Genomic DNA, 17,248 nt, shown 5'->3' on the forward strand with positions numbered 1-17,248 from the left:
TAAAATTATGTATTTTTTCAAAAACAATGCAAATGAATACATATGTAATATGTAAATATATTTGTAATATATTTAGTTCTAAAAAACACAAAATTATATCTACCATATGATTTACTTCTAATTTGATTCTAAAATAATCAAAACCAATATCCTAACAGCCATTAATTTGCATATAATGGGAATTTCTAGGTAATATTTAATTTTTATAGTTATTTTTATATCTATATTTTAAAAAATCAGATTGTTGCAATGAATATTATTTTGCACATAGAAAAAGACAATGGGAACTATGCAGTCTAAAGATTCATTCAAATCATAGGCTTCTACAAGTTATCTTAAAGCAATAATTTATTCCTGAGTTACTTGTTCCTCCGCTTTTATTTTGGAGAATGCTGTGAAGACTCTTCTTCCAACACCAGATTGATAGCTCATGCTGTGCTGTTCGCTTTCCTCCTCACAGATCCTCAGCGTCTGATACAGTCTCTCACAGGCCGCAGAACATCCATAAGGGCTGAAAGGCACAATCCCTTGAGAAACCTGACTTTTTCGTAAGGTTTTTCAAGGAATGTCCTTTGTTTTCTTTTTCTTAGCTCTTCCGTTTTTAATTCTTCCTTCCCTTCAGATACTGTCTCCCTGGAGCTTTGAGAAAATTGCATTTCTCCCCCTGCAAAGTGCCCTTTAGAGAAGAGTGAACTCACAGGACCCCGAGTGTGGCAGCATCTGTCTTCCGCAGCCCCAAATCATTTATGGCAGGATTTACCGGCTATTAGATTTTCCTTCCATTCCAGGCCATGAGTCTGTAAACTCCAAGCATGGCCATAGTGAAGGAATTTCTTTCAACTCGAGTTTGAGAGGGAGAGGAGACCATCTGTTTTCCCCTAGGATGATCTTTTTGTTAAGGATGTATAGCCTGTCATGGAACTTTACTTGAGTCCATTTGTCTTGCCCAGGCTTCTCTTCAGTCCCTTTGACTTAGTCCAGTATCCTGCTCACTTGGGTTCCAGCCTCGAAGCCCAACCTCCTTGGTAAGATCTTTGGCCCTTCGAGGAGGGTTTGTTGTTATTTTATTTCCCCGATTTCTCTTCCCTGCAAAATTCCTGTTAGCTCTTTCATTGGCTACAACTAAGCTCATTCTCTCTAGTCTAACTCTGGCCCTATAAGAGTATTTTTCCCTTCAGTAAGTAGACTCTACTGAGCATCATTTTTGTGCTTGGAACTGCACGAAATGTCTCTGCTCACTACTGTGAAGTTGAATCCCTGGAAGGTTGAGCTCAGTTTAGTGACCAGCTTGGTTTCTGTAAGGCCTCTACATGGACCAAAAGTTTGGTTGTTGTTGTTTTGGCCCTGCTAGCATGCCCTACAGCTGTGTTTATCTATTTGGATAAGAATAGTCTAACTATGTCATCAACTCCTCAAGTTCTCTTGACTGCAAAATAGTCCTTCCTTGATTTATAGATCCTAAATGCCCATGCAAAACTTTTATGTCATATTTGAAGTAAGCAATTGCCATTCCTGAAAATATATAATTCATGAATTTCATGGTTATACAGATAGTTATTTAAGCTAAAATACTGAAAATGAATCCTACAAGGGCTGCTTGTATTAACCCTTCTTATTCAGTCTATTGAATTTGGCCAAAATTATCTAATATATTTCAAATGCATACACCTAATTCTAACCTTATTGCCATGTTGATAATTAGGGTTTCGGGGTTTTTTTGTTTGTTTGTTATTTTCATTTTTATTTTTGCAATGGTCTTTTTTTTTAAGATGTTGTTTATTTATTTGACAGGGAGAGAAAGAGAGAGAGAGAGAGAGACAGTAAGAGAGGGAATATAAACAAGGGGAGTAGGGGAGGAAGAAGCAGCTTTCCTGCGGAGCAGGGAGCCCAATTCAGGGCTTGATACCAGGACTTGAACCGAAGGCAGATGCTTAACAACTGAGCCACCCAGGTGCCCCTTGCAATGGTCTTATAGCCAGTCTTGTTGACTCTAGTATTTCCAACTCCAATGCATACTCAATATTGGCACCAACACAATAGTTTTGTGTTATATCTTTGTTTCAGTGATGTGGAATTTATTCTTTCGTGTAAGTGCATAGCTTTTTTTATAAAAAGCTTTATTTTAATAGTAGAGCTAATTAACTTTCTTTTTTTTTTTTTTTTTTAAAGATTTTATTTATTTATTTGACAGAGAGAGATCACAGTAGACAGAGAGGCAGGCAGAGAGAGAGAGGGAAGCAGGCTCCCCACTGAGCAGAGAGCCCGATGTGGGACTCGATCCCAGGACCCTGAGATCATGACCTGAGCCGAAGGCAGCGGCTTAACCCACTGAGCCACCCAGGCGCCCCATAATTAACTTTCAATTATGGTGGATTTAAACAAAAAATCATTTGTTAGTATATAATTGTTTATAGTAATCTATTATCACACTATGTATTTCTATGGTTATCTATTATATTGTTTTCCATTTCTCAATGGTTTTTGAGACTTCTCTCTCTCTCTCTCTCTTTTTCCCCCTTAGTTAACATAGTTAAAGTACTGCCAATTTTGTCTATTTTTTGGAAAAAGTTGTGGTTACTTTCACTGTTATGTTTTTTATTATGATATCTATTTTACTTATTTCTGATTTTTCTTTGTTATTTCCTTCCTCTGCTAAATTTCAGCTAAGTTTCTTCTTTTTCTAGTTCCTTGTGGTATAATGTTATGTATTTGAACTTTTTTCTTAATATAAGCATTTATAGCATAAATTTCACTTTAACATCAGCTTTAGATGCATCACAAAGGATTTGTATTGTTGTGTTTTTTTTTCTTTTGTTTTGAGACATATTTTGATTATTCATTTGATTTCTTTTTTGGCAGTAGTGTGTTGTTAAATGTTTACATATTAACTATTTATTATTTATATTGAAAAAATAAAAAATCATCAAAGAAAGATTTTTTTTAGCGATGATGGTCTCCCACTACTTATCCAAAGGAATATCTTTGAAAACATTTTCACACTCATACTCACATTTATTTTTGGAGGTCAGAGATTCATGATAGTGTTATAACAAGTTGTTTTTTACAAATAAATTTAATTTATAAAATATAGCCCTTTAGAAGATAAAGAGAATTAAGATACTATAGATTGATTCTTTATTTTATAAATAGAGAAATGAAAGTTCAAAAGCTGAATTATTGTCTCTAGTCAGTCATTCTCTAAGATTTATAAACTCCCTGAAGTCAGGAACTACATTTTGTTGGACATTATATTTTCACCACTTAGTCCAAAATTTATTTTATTTATTCACATTTGCTAAGTGAATGGAGAAATATTTCATTGTTACAGAGGGGTGGAGATCTGAATAATAATATATATAATTATATATATTATATAAACACATATAGTAATTACATATATAATTATTATTATTATTATTATTATCTCAGACATCCAGATAAATGCTATCTCCACCAAAAATAGGAACCATGTATTATGGACTTATCTGAGTGATTAGGTGACAGGCAGATTCTATTTATATTTCATGTATTATTTTGAAAGTTGTGCTCAAAAATGATTGATTACCCTTTTAAATCCTATGTTGATAGGTATTATTATAACTCTCTTCATTTTATAGGTTGAAAAAGTGAGGCACAGAGAGAATGAGTCCCTTCCTGCAAAGGTCACACATTTAGGAAGTAGTAGAATTGAATTTGAATCCCAGTAATCAGAGAGTAGAACTGGTATTCTTAATCTACACTGTGCCCCAAATATGTTCAGAGCTGTGCAGTAAAAGGTCTCCTATGGTGGACGATTAGAATACCCAGTAAATTGCATTTTATTCTTGACATAAATAAGAGAATTTAGGGGTTTCAAGTTCAACTTTTTAAATGTTGTAATATGAGAAACAAAATTAATTTCATGAAAATCTAAATGGTTCCAGAAACCATGCCTAAAATTGAGATGATACTGCTTTTCATCAGATTATAGGGCAATTCACTTTACCATTGAAAATCTATCATTTTTAAGTGAGAAAGCCAAATAGAAGTGACGACTTTTCAGCTGAATTAATTTTTATTTCATACTTTTAATTTTGTCCTCTAGAAGAGAGTAAAAGTAAAACATTCACTTTACCTGGAACAATTCATAGCTGCATTTAATTTTGAATGGAGAACTAAGATGAGGGGATAGATAAAATTTTAATTTTTCTGACTTTGTTATTTCCCATTTGGAATCCTTAGCAATATCATTTCATATTCAGATTTCTTTGACTTTAAAATTATTCTTAGCAGAGATTTATTTACTAAGGGTAGAGCAGAGATTGTGATAATAATTTAAATAATTGAATGCAGGACTACAGTCACCTCCAAATATAACATACAAACATTTCTCAGAAGGATGTCTTCTGGAAACTTAGCAAAAATACAGTTCTTCATGTGAAACATTTACTGTGCCTAATCAAAGAAACACAGATTTAAAAATAAGTAATGCAGTGTTGGCGACATCCAGAAAAGTGATGCTTAGCATTTAGAAGGATGGGGTGCCAAGCATCTAAAGAGAACTGGCAGCTAGAAGAAATGGGTTTGAGTATGTAGACTTCCACCTATTGGCTGTGTGACTTGTCTGAATCTCAGTTTTCTATCAGTAAATAAGATTTTGTCTGGTACAGATTAGATAAGTAAGGATTTCTAAAAGATTAGGTCACTATAAATTAGAAAACTATGTCTAGAATTTTCCATATCCATGAAGTTTCCCCTTTCTTCTTGCTACTTGAGAGCTTCTGCCAGGTAAAGTTCAGGTGGAATCTTTATAGGAATTAGAACAAGCCGATAACAAGCAGATAAGCCGTAGGATGTTTCCTTTTTTCCTGTGCAGTTTTCAAATAAAAGGCTTTAAAATTACTTAAGAGTGCTGATATGAAAGCCAAGTACGTGTTTACCAAAATTTCTGAACCAAAACACTGTCTTGACCTATCTGTCTTCGGTTTACACTTGAAACTGAGTTAGTCACGAAGAGGCTTGAAGTAGTTTCTTATTAAGGTTGACAAATGTAAAAAAAAAAAAATGAAGTTAGAAGAGATTCCCTTTTTGTCAGTCATGACCTTTTGCTGTCTGATTTAGTCTGAGAGCTTTCCAGCTGGAGTGCCTACTCCACCCTCAAGAGGCCTGTGCGTCTATGTAAAGTCATTTATTTCTGAAATGCACTTGCCTCCTTTCATGCCTGGAGGGGACCATCTTTCCTCTGGCCCCAGTGAGTGTGATTTAATTCTTTTTGGATAGCTCTTTGTTTAAACCTCTATGGAATACTGTAAGGAGCAGTATTGAGGCTCTAACTCAATAGAATATTTTCACAGGCTTCTGCAAAACATTGTCCCTTGGTAGAGTATCATTAGCCTTTTACTCTGAGAGTTTCTTAGATGTATGTACGAGTTGTAGATGTTCAATAAACATGCGTACTGCCAAATTGATCCTGTATATTTTTGTCTCTGTTCTTTTTGATGCCTTAGATAATAAATTCTACTTAATATTTAGTAACCTTTTATCGAGTCAAATAAAACCACATATAACATTGACCCCTTGTATATTAGTCCAAAAACACTAATTTATTTGAAAATATTATTTAATTACAAATATAGTTCCATGTAACATCATTCATTGAGTCCTAACTTTGTGATAAGAATTCTGTAAATCATGAGGGGAGCCCGGGTGGCTCAGTGAGTTAAAGCCTCTGCCTTTGGCTCAAGTCATGATCCCAGGGTCCTGGATATTGGGCTCTCTGCTTAGCAGGGAGCCTGCTTCCTCCTCTCTCTCTGCCTGCCTCTCTGCGTATTTGTGATCTCTGTCTGTCAAACAAATAAAATCTTTAAAAAAAAAAAAGAATTTTGTTAATTGTTCAAGGAAAAATGCTATAAAATAAGATGTGATTTTATTGTAAGATGATCATACTGTAGATGATGTAAGAACTAAGCACCCTCACATAATGATTATATAATATGCACTATATGATAACGTTAATAAACCTCATGCCAAGAAGTAATGTCTCTTTTGGAGTATTCAAGAAAAAAATGGAAACAGGAGATGGTGTGAGAACTGAGTCTGAAGAGTTGTCTGTGCTGGACTAATGTAGGCCTTCACCTATTTGGTGAGTAGCAAGTAAATACAGAGGCATCTGGTTGGAAAATAAGTTGACATATCGAGCAATCAGTTGATAAAACTTTCTTGAGATGATTATATGATCAAAGCATTTAGAGAAGTAGATCAGATCAGGAAGAGTAAGGTCTATGAATAGCCTTCAATTACAAACTAAGTGTGTGTGTGTGTGTGTGTGTGTTGAGGAGGGGCAACAGATGATAACTCTGTTATTTCTGAAAAAGATGGTTCTGAATGAGGAAAGCATGGCAGTAAGCAGAGAATTTATTAGAGGGCAGTGATAATTTTCCAGGTGCAATACCGTAAAAGTGTAACTGAAATTTCTAAATTAATAGCATAAAGACTAAGATGAAAAAATAAAACAAGGGGCTCCTGAGTGGCTCAGTCAGTTAGGCACCCACCTTTGGCTCAGGTCATGATCCCAGTGTCCTGCAATCATAATCCCAGGGTCCTGTGATCAGACAGAGCCCCATATCTGGCTCCCTGCTCAGCCGGGATCCTGCTTCTTCTCCCTCTGCTGGTCCCCCTGCTTGTGCATGCTCTTTCTTTCTTTGTCAAATAAACACATAAAATCTTTTCTTAAAAAGCATTTTCTTCTTAAATGACCTAGAGCAGTGGTTTTCAGACCAGCGGCATCAAATATAGAGGTACTGAATCTGAAACTCTGGCAGAGGAGGGAAGGTAGCAGTTTATATTATATATTCCCCCAAAGATTCTGATGTACTTCTAATTTTGAGAATTATTGGCTGAAATTTTGTGATGAATTGTAAGGGTTTCTCTTTCTGTGTCATTCAAGTGCTCATTCACCTACATTTATTAAATGATTCATTGAGTCTGAGGTACTCCTGGGTTTAAGATTCAGTGTTACTTTATGTATTGTGAAAAATGCTGCCAATTAAGCCAATTCATGCCATCAATTTTAAGATGCAACCCAATTTCAGAAGTCTTAAAAAATAAAAATGTCCATCTTATAATTTATAAATCATGTTGTCTTGGCTTCCGTGATACCATACTGAATAAAAGAGGTGCTGTTTCACCAATACAACGACTTATTCCTAGGCTTATTTTCATCAAACTTTGAACCATAACTATATGAAACCTGTATTCATTTCTTTAATTTTGTTTTAAACTGACACTTTATGTTTCTACTTTTTTCTTTTCACTAATAGATTATCTGAATCTAAATTGTTAGAATCTGTCTCTATTTTTCCCACATTAGTCAAAAGGTTAGAAATCTTTAGGGAATTAATATGTAGGTATTGGTAATATTTAATTACATTTTACAGAACTGAGAGACATTTTTTAGGAGGAAGGGCAGTTTTCCCTTTCGACTAATACCTTCCACACCCCACCATCAGTGTACTGCTCCAGTTACTACAGACATATTTGAGAATAAAACATGATACGCCTATATTTCAGTATTCCCTCAAAGTGTGTTAGTGATCTTCAGGGTGTTTGGAAATGCCTGGGTCACATAAAATTTTGCAAGCACATCTATCTCCTGAAAATTCTGCTCTTACCCTCACCCCAGGGGATAACATGGCCATCCTATACCCTTATTTTCCTCATAGTTTTCTCCCATTAACTTCTGAGCTTTGCTCTTTTCCTATCTTTCATTTCCCTTTGTCTCTTTCATAGTTTATACAGGTCATTCTGCCAGACAAGAAGCAGTCCACACTTCTAAGTTTGCTGTACTACATTTTCCTCAGGCCTGAGCTTAGTGTGGACTGAGAAAAACCCACAGGCTGCAGTACATACATTTGGGAATCATCTGAGACCCAGTAACTGGAGACAAATGAAAACCAAACTATGGATATAGTCTAAATAGGTAACCAATCCTAAAGGATTACAGAGAACAAGAAACTGTAAACATAAGAACTGGGATAAAGAGAGAACCAAGTTAGTTGAGGAGTCTGAGGTAGTCCTGAGCCAAGGGGGATGCATAGCTGTTGGTGATAGGGCTAAGTACCTCCACTCTGGTCAGGTAAAATACAGAGATGAAAATTTTATATCCATTTTTTACACTGAGCATAAATAAGTGATTTGCCTAAATTCACTAGGTTAGTCTATAGCTCAGATGAAGCTTCTGGCCAGTACTTTTGCCCCACAGCCTAGTAGCAGTACGCCACATCTAACGCTAGTGAGTGAGATTACGGAATACTTTCCCAATAACTGTTAATCCATCACAGAGATCTTGCAGTTAAGAGACGTGAAAAAGTTGAAAGATGTTAATTAATTAAAAGCAGAACTACATTGTTTTAGTATAGTGTATATATAAAAATAAGGTAAAGTTACTTATTTTCTAAGAATCACTTTTTTTCCCATAAAAGATGGGGAAAAAGATTTCTTCACTCCTACTTCTTTGTTTTATGCAAAAGAAAACCTCCAAGATAAATAAACAAAAAACCAGAAAGCAAAACAACTTGTAAAATATAAATGTTACAGAAATGTGAGACATAATAAATATCATTATCATTTAACAGGAACTAGTCTAAATGTTTCCTTGAGTTGGTTACACACACACACACACACACACACACACGATTGCCCCTGGTGGTGACATTTTTTTTTTTTTTTTCTTTTGGTGACTTTAAAGCACAGTCTTCAGTACTCATCCACTCTTTATAAACATTCTAAATCTGGTGAGTCAATTAACCTCTCTAAAATCCAGTTTTCTCATCTGTAAAATAGTAATAGTACAAGTATCTATGCTATAGGAAATTATTAAAGATTAAATAAAATAAAGAAAAAATAAGATAATAATGTAATTACTATTTAATATATCATCATTAAAGTCCTTAGGTTTAGTCTAATGCCATGGCTGTTAGGAACCATACATTTGGTGGAAAGTACAACATACAACATTTGGCAACCATCTGCTGTACCTTGGCTGGAGTTCTAGGTGTTTGAAAAAAATTATTGGGTGCTTACAACAAATCTGCACATTGCCTATTAATGTCTTATTTTATGGGTGACTAACTAGAGCACAGAGGGTATAACTCACTTGTCCAAGGTCAGAAGGCCTATAATTGGAAGAGAAAGGAATGGAACACCAGTTATTATGACTTCAAGGCTCTTGCTTTTTTCACAATGTACCCCAACTGAAGGACAGCATAAAAGCAACTAGATTTGTTAGTCAAGGACCTGTTACTATAATTACTTTCCATGGTTTTATTTTTGTGTTTTTCTGAGCTTCATTCATACTAAACTCAACTTAGAAATGTTTCTAAAGAAAGATAAAGCTTGGTGTTAATATTGCTCATACTTTCCATGGAAGGAAGACTTTTCCTGCATAGGAATGGTAATTTTATTTCTGCCCTTAAAATGAGAAATAGGTCAACCCACTTACTTATTGCATTTCTTAAATCATCTTCTGGGGTTTTGGCAGTTTAAGGCTTATAGGTCTTTTCTTGGCTATCTTCCTCTAAATCTCTTAAGGGATCATAGATATTCTATGCACATCCAATCAAATATTTATTAAAGAATATATAATATAACTGTAAATTTATTGTAACATTTTTCTTCTAAGGAGTTCAGAACCTTATGGCATAAATTACCTCATTTATCTTCATATACATTCCCAAGGGAAGAGCTTGGTAGTGTTACCAGGTCAGATTAAAAATCAATGGGCAAGTATAAGCCAGTTGTTCAGTTAGTCAGTCTATCATCGGGATTGACGGGGTTTTCACTCTTTTCAGGTAACTCTGCTGGAAGCAGTAACCATGCTGTGCTCTGGGGAGCAACATGTCAGAACAAGGCTAGTCTGGATGAAAACCTGAAGTGGCTCAGGGGGCCTCAGTTCATGTTTCTCTGGTCATCTGCCTATTTGTCCAGCCAGTGATGAAACAGTAACATAGGTCCTTGTCTCCGTTTGAGAAGTGATCAGCCGTTGTTTTTTGTCACACCGCCTCATGCTTCAAGGCTCAGATGAATTATTTTATCTGTAAGACTTTTTTTTTTAAATCCCAGAATGTATTTATTTAATATTATTTATCACAAAGGCTCAACTGGAAACTTGATTAAAAAAACAAAATCACAAACAAAATTGACAACACAAGATAAAATACAGTCATATAGAAATAAAGGAAAGGACAGATCATGTAAGGAAAAGCTAAAAAGACAACACAAGGGATGAGTCCGGGATCTTGGCTGGAGACCTGCTTTGAGTTTGTTTCTTGCAGATACTTTTTAAAGGTTATGGGGTATTTTTGTTTTTGTTTTTGTTTTTGTTTCCAGAGCTCAGTAGCATGTGTGTTCAAAGGGCTGTGAATGTTGGGTTCTTCTAGCAGGCTCCGATGGATAGCAGGGTGGTGCTGACATACACTGGGTGGACCACCTATCCTTCGGGATGTCCAGGCAGATGTCACCCCAGGTGTGGATGTTGGGATCATAGCAGATGTGAGGAATTGTACCACGGATTAAGGGTAGCCACTGCAGAAACTCCAGGGAGAGCTTATACCTCAGATATTCCTATATTGTGCCTGCTGTTCTATGGATGATCCCTGCATTTGAAAAGATTGTCTGATTAAGGGAAGACAGAAATTTATTTGTTACCAGGCATCATCAGCTCCTGCTGTAACCTCTTGCCCATGGAGCGGGCAGTGCTCCAGCTGCCTTGGCTCCTTTGCGGGTAGTGGTAACGCTGGTGGAGGCTGGGTCTAAATTCTGGAAGCCATCTGGGAGGTGCTGGCAGGGACACAAGAGCTTGGGGAGCATGACTGCAACTATAGGGCTGCAGGCCCTCATGTCCACTGGTAAGGCTTTTATTTCTTCTCGGCAGAGTTACTCATGTGTCTAGACTTAGGACAATTCGATGTAGTGAATATTTCCAATACAGTATGTTGAATGAATGAATGTATTTTGTGTGCATCTTCTCCAAAAGATCAAGAGCTTCTACAGGCCAAGAACTATGTTCTGGATCCTCAGCAAAGATCACAAATCCTGGCACACAATAGACAATTAGAATCAGCTTGTTTGTTTATTTATTTATTTATTATTACAGAGAGAGATCACAAGTAGGCAGAGAGGCAGGCAGGGGGAGAGGGGGAAGCAGGATTCCTGCTGAGCAGAGAGCCCAATATGGGGCTTGATCCCAGGACCCTGAGATCATGACCCAAGCTGAAGGGAGAGGATTAACCCACTGAGCCACCCAGGCACCCTAGAATCAGTTTAGTAAATAACACAGGGAACTAGAATGCGTATTTAATATATGGAGAACAGACTACAAACCTATTGCCTCTAGTTGCTGTTAAATCACATTCATCTGTGGGTTGATTTTCTGCTTCAAATGGCATCCTTCAAATTTTTTTTTTAAAGATTTTATTTACTTATTTGACAGACAGAGATCACAAGTAGGCAGAGAGGCAGGCAGAGAGAGAGGAGGGAGCAGGCTCTCCACAGACCAGAGAGCCCGATGTGGGGCTCGATCCCAGGACCCCGGGATCATGACCCAAGCCGAATGCAGAGGCTTTAACCTACTGAGCCACCCCAATTTTTTTTTGAGCCTTAATTTTACCTTCTATAAAAAGGGGAGGATGATACTTATTTTTCTTTATAGGATGCTGTGGGAAGCAAATAGAATAAGGTGTATGTATTCGTTTTCTAGGGCTGCTATAACAAAATACCACAGCCTGCAGGATCAAACAACAGAAATTTATTTCCTCTTGTTCTGGAGACAAGAATTCTATGATCAAGGTGTCAACAGAGTTGATTTCTTCTAAAATATCTCTCACTGGCTTTTAAGTGGCCATTCTCTCTATTTGTCTTCCCATGGTCTTTTTTCTGTGCATGTCTGTGCCCTTATCTCCTCTTCGTATAAACACATGAGTCATATTAAATTAGCGCCTACACTTACAACCTCATTTTACCTTCATTACCTCTGTAAAGACTCTTTCTCCAAATACTGTCACATTTTGAAGTACTGGAGGTTAGGACTTCAACATAAAAATTTTATGGGGACACAATTCAGCCCAAAATATTATATAAAAGGTCCAATATGATACCTGGATGTAGCTGTCATTTTATTCATGGAATTATTATTACTATCACTTTTACTCAAAGATTTCCAATAGATCACAAAATGGCTTTACTTGTTCCTATTAAATAGCTCCTATGGTCTCTTGCTCAGCTTGCTTGAAAAGAAAAATGTGTAGACAGGGCACAAGCAATTCTAGCATGAAAGATGGAGAAAGATGAAGAATTATCCTGAAGGAAGTACTCTTCTGAGCTCTTTAGCAAGAGCTCATCATAACTGGAAAAAGCAGATGACCGATCCAAAGAAGGTGATGCTATGAATGGTGGCAAATATTTCATTAAAAAATGAAAGCATGTGGAGGTCTACTTGGCATTCAGGAGAAGCGACAGTGAGTCGGCTGCCAAGCATGAAAGGTATTAAAAAGGAACATTTTCATGAAAACCTAGCAGTCAAATTCGATGGGAAAAGAGTCATTAGCCACATGTCAACCTTGTGATGAGCTTCAAAGCCATCTTTCATGCAGTCATCTTCCCTTCCAGCCCCCTTGTCCTTTCTCTCTTATCTCTGTTCCTCTATTTTTCTTTTGCTTTCTTCCACAAGAACGAATCGAATCCTTGTTACACAACAGACGTTGTCAGAGTACAGTGGTATATATGAAGGTAAATAATATCCTCAAGGCAATTAATGTACAGATATAAATAGGCAGTTCTTATTGTTTGTGGTGGTTATAGGAAGCCATCATCAACACTGAAGTAGTGACTCTGAACTGTTGTTCCCAAGGGAAATGCACACCACACACCCGCACATCCCTGCAGGCACATGGCACATAAATTGTCACCTTAAATCCTAGAAATAACTCAGGCTGGTATGTTCTATTTTCTTAACCTTTCAAAAGAGAAAACAAGGTTCAGAACTCTTAAGTTACTTGCTTGAGGCCATCCTACTAACAAATACTATAGATCATTGGAATTTAAACCCCATCCATCCAGAGCTGGAGTTTCGTACACTACAGTGCACTTCTTCCTACCATCTCCATTTTCTGGTCATATAAATATATAAATATATAAATATATATACATATACATATACATATTATATATTTATATTATATATACATATTTATATATTTATAGAGAGAAGGAGAAGAGATGACCATATATATCCATATATATGGATATGTATATTTATACATCTCTTTATATATAATTATATATACATAGATTATACATATGGTGTACTTTTATATCTGTCTATATATCAGATATATAAATGATTAAATACCAATGTAAAGATTGATGAGTAAAGTTAATTACAGCTAAAAGAGCTATAAGATTCAGGGGTTTTATTGAAAATACTTCCAGCATTTTACACAGAAGAGTGATTATCCATAACTCCATAGGTAAGATGTCTCTCTTTTTAGGTGCCAAGAACAATTCTAGACTTTAAGTAAAAATTACTCTTTATAATAATCTTATAAAAGTGACCATTCACTCTTCATTGTAATAACAGAAAAGTGGAACTCAGAAAAGTCAACTTGTTAGAGACTGCACAGCCAGTAAATGGTAGAGTTGAGATTTGAACCTAGAATCCAGTAATCTAGACTAGTGCCCCTCCTGATCTCCCATAAGCAGATGTAGACTAACACCTTCCTGGCTGAGATCTCTTCCTCTTGCCTCTGACTCGAACATCCTCAACCTGAAAGAACAAGGAATGGCAGTCAGAGAAACCAGAATGTGAACAGGACAAAATGAGCGTTCTTAGGAAGGTAATAGCAGAGAATGAGTGCTAGGTCGGTATCTAAGTGTGTCCACGTAGATATTCATCTCAAAGGAGAGAGGGCTTACAGAGAAGGTATTTCTGAGAGAAGTGTTTTGAAAGACAAAGGAAATTCAGTTAGTCAATTGGTCAATAAAAAAAGACATGACCAGCAGGTAGAACAATTAAAGCAAGAAGGCAGGGAGTGAGACAGTCTTCACCGAAGCTTGAGGGCCGTGGGTGTGGGAGAGTGTGTACAACTGGCTGTTCTTGGCTCAGTAGGAGTCTGAGAGGAGGTGACACCAAAACAAATGTGGTCAGTATAGAGAAAGCTGGTGGATGAAAATGGGTTTTGAATATGGGTTAGGATACTAGGTTTGGATATTTTCTGAAGCAATAAATTACATTATTGTTTAAATATTTAAGGAAGAAAACTAAGTTCCAATAGCCAGGGTTTAAATGGTTTACCTGAGGAATTCTTATTAAGAAGTTTGGGAGGGATGCCTGGGTGGCTCATTTGGTTAAGTATTTGCCTTTGGCTCAGGTCATGATCCCAGAGTCCTGAGATCTGGGATCAAGTCCTGCACTGGGCTCCTTGCTCCTTGGGGAGCCTGCTTCTCTCTCTGCCTGCTGTTCCCTCTGTTTGTGCACGCTCTCTCTGACCAAAAGGGAGGGAAAAAACGGTTTGAGAAGATAAGATAAAAACAGAGAGAGGGGCCAAACCATAAGAGACTCTTTTTTTTTTCTTTTTTTTTTTTAAGATTTTATTTATTTATTTGACAGACGGATATCACAAGTAGGCAGAGAGGCAGGCAGAGAGAGAGGAGGAAGCAGGCTCCCTGCTGAGCAGAGAGCCCGATGCAGGGCTGGATCCCAGGATCCTGGGATCATGACCTGAGCCGAAGGCAGAGGCTTTAAACCACTGAGCCACCCAGGCGCCCCACCATAAGAGACTCTTAACTATAGCGAACAAACTGAGGTTTGTTGAGGGGTGGTGGGTAGGGGGATGGGGTAACTGGCTGATGGGCATTAAGGAGGGCATTTGATGTAATTTGAGCACTGGGTATTATATTTGTTTGATGAATCACTGAACTCTAGCCCTGAAAACTAATAGTAGACTGTATATTAACTAAATTGAATTTAAATAAAAATTTTCAAAATTAAAAATATGGGAGACAGTGCAGTGTAGATCCCAGAACTCTGACTCTAGATCTCAAATTCTATTATAGAGGGGTGCCTGGGTGGCTCAGTGGGTTAAACTCTCCCCTTCGGCTCAGGTCATGATCCTGGGATCAAGCCCCGCATCTGGCTCTCTGCTCAGCAAGGAGCCTGCTTCCCCTCTTCTCTCTGTCTGCATCTCTGCCTACTTGTGATCTCTGTCTGTCAAATAAATAAGTAAAACCCCTGAGGGGAAAAAAATTCCATTATAGAATATGTTCAGTAATAATAATAATAATAATAGATTCTTACTTTAATAAAGAATAAAGAAAGATTTATGACCTCACTCTTTGTGTTAACCGCAAAAATTAAAGTTTTTACCAGGATCTGTTGCCTGGAAATTATATCTGTTATTTCCATAACTGCTTTGCAATGTCATTAATAGGGAAGAAATTAATAAAATAAAATAACATAAAATAGAGTATAACAAAAGCTTCGATTTTCATAAAGCTGGGATTGAAACATTTTTTCACCTGAAAATATAATGTTAGTTCTCCTGGGACTATCTCTGCATTGTCATTACTGTGTTGTCTTGTTTTGGTTTCATTTTCCCATTTCTCAGTCACAGTGAAATTCTTTTAACAATATTTGATAAGAAAATACATTCCCAGCCCTTAAACGACACACATGCAAAAAGCCCAGTCAAGTGAACCTCAGGGACACATGGACACATGTTTTGCACTGAGTAGGGAAAAATTTTTTTTTTTTTAAGATCTTATTTATTTGTCAGAGAGAGAGAGCGTGCATACACAAGCAGAATGAGTGGCAGGCAGAGGGAGAAGCAGATTCCCAGCTGAGCAGGGAGCCCAATGTGGGGCTCAATCCTTGGGATCATGACCAGAGCACAAGGCAGACCCTTAACCGATTGAGCCACTCAGATGTCCCTGAGTAGGGGAAGTTTTAATGTGTTAAAAATGACATATCTGAAGTTAAGATGGAGAAAGTCCTACACTCTCTTGCAGTCTCACCTGGATCATCCGTCTGTATATGATCACCCCGCAACATTTAGAGCTCTGTGCTGAGCTGCGGGGATCAGCTGGCTAATCGCTCCTAGAATCACAGCTGCTTGTTTGTAACAGGAATTCTCTCTGGTATAAATATTAGTAGAAATGACTGTGAATAAATCAAGGGGAATTAACAGACAGAGTTTCGTCCAGAAATGTGTCCATTGCTTTATTGCTTTCATTATTTAAATGGTGACCTTTTGGCAGAATATTGTTTAATAAATAAGTCAGTGTTTTGAAGACATATGTGGTTCCCTGGTATATAGTGAGGCAATCCAGGCTGTCTTTCAAATAACTGAAGAGTTAGGTGCAAATTTCCTTGTATTTATATATTTATGTATGTTTTATATTGTTAAAAACAGCCTGGTTGTTAAGAAAAATGACTGGGTTTGAATTTGACTTGCTGTTTGCTGGTTGTGTGACATTTGACCTCAAATTTCAAGCCTGTTTCTTGAACTGTAAAAGGGAAGCACCAGTGCCTACTTCAAACTATAAAGATTGTATGGGGCTATATATCACTTTAAACTTACTGCTGGTTATACTTGTTTTCAACTACCGTAGTAACAACAAAAATGTTATTGTCACAAAGTGCAACATTTATATAGTCAAATTTAAGGTATCTGATGCCTGGATTTAGAAACACGCTCTTGAAGTATACCACACCCACAAAATTCAGCATGCTGAAGTTTTAGATCGGAAGTAAACACATGTGTACTAGATTTTTTTTAAATGAATAGACTTATTTTTAGAGCTCTTCTGGGTTTATAGAAAATTGGGCAGCTCCCCACGATTTTCTCTATTATTAAAATTCCACATAGGGGTAGTACATTTGCTACGATTGATGAACCAAGACTGATACACTGTTGTTAACTAAAATCAGTAGTTTATACTTGGGGTTCTGTCTTGGTAGTGTGGAAAGATAGACTCTGGCTGTTGTGGGTCACTGAAAGTCAGGGTGAGCCAGAGTTTGCGTGTAACTCTCTGACTTACCCTACTGCCAGATCAAACGTTATCCAGGGGATATGATGCAAACTCAAACTCTCAGACAGCTAACGAGTAGTATTACATCTGTAGCTGTAAAAGTAATGAGGAGAAATAATTCCCTCTCCTGAAATATTTTCACGCCTTAATATTTCATTTAATTAACATTGACTCAATACTTAACTAT

General features: G+C 36.9%; 1 pseudogene; it reads right to left on the reverse strand.

Moving 5' to 3' along the window:
• Nucleotides 1-10,875, reverse strand: part of LOC122913486 — a 122,001-nt pseudogene extending 111,126 nt beyond the window's left edge.
• Between the last annotated feature and the right edge of the window lie 6,373 nt (nucleotides 10,876-17,248).

This window comes from Neovison vison, chromosome 7, assembly GCF_020171115.1.
Source record: "Neovison vison isolate M4711 chromosome 7, ASM_NN_V1, whole genome shotgun sequence".
In the NCBI taxonomy this organism is placed as follows: Eukaryota; Metazoa; Chordata; class Mammalia; order Carnivora; family Mustelidae; genus Neogale; species Neogale vison.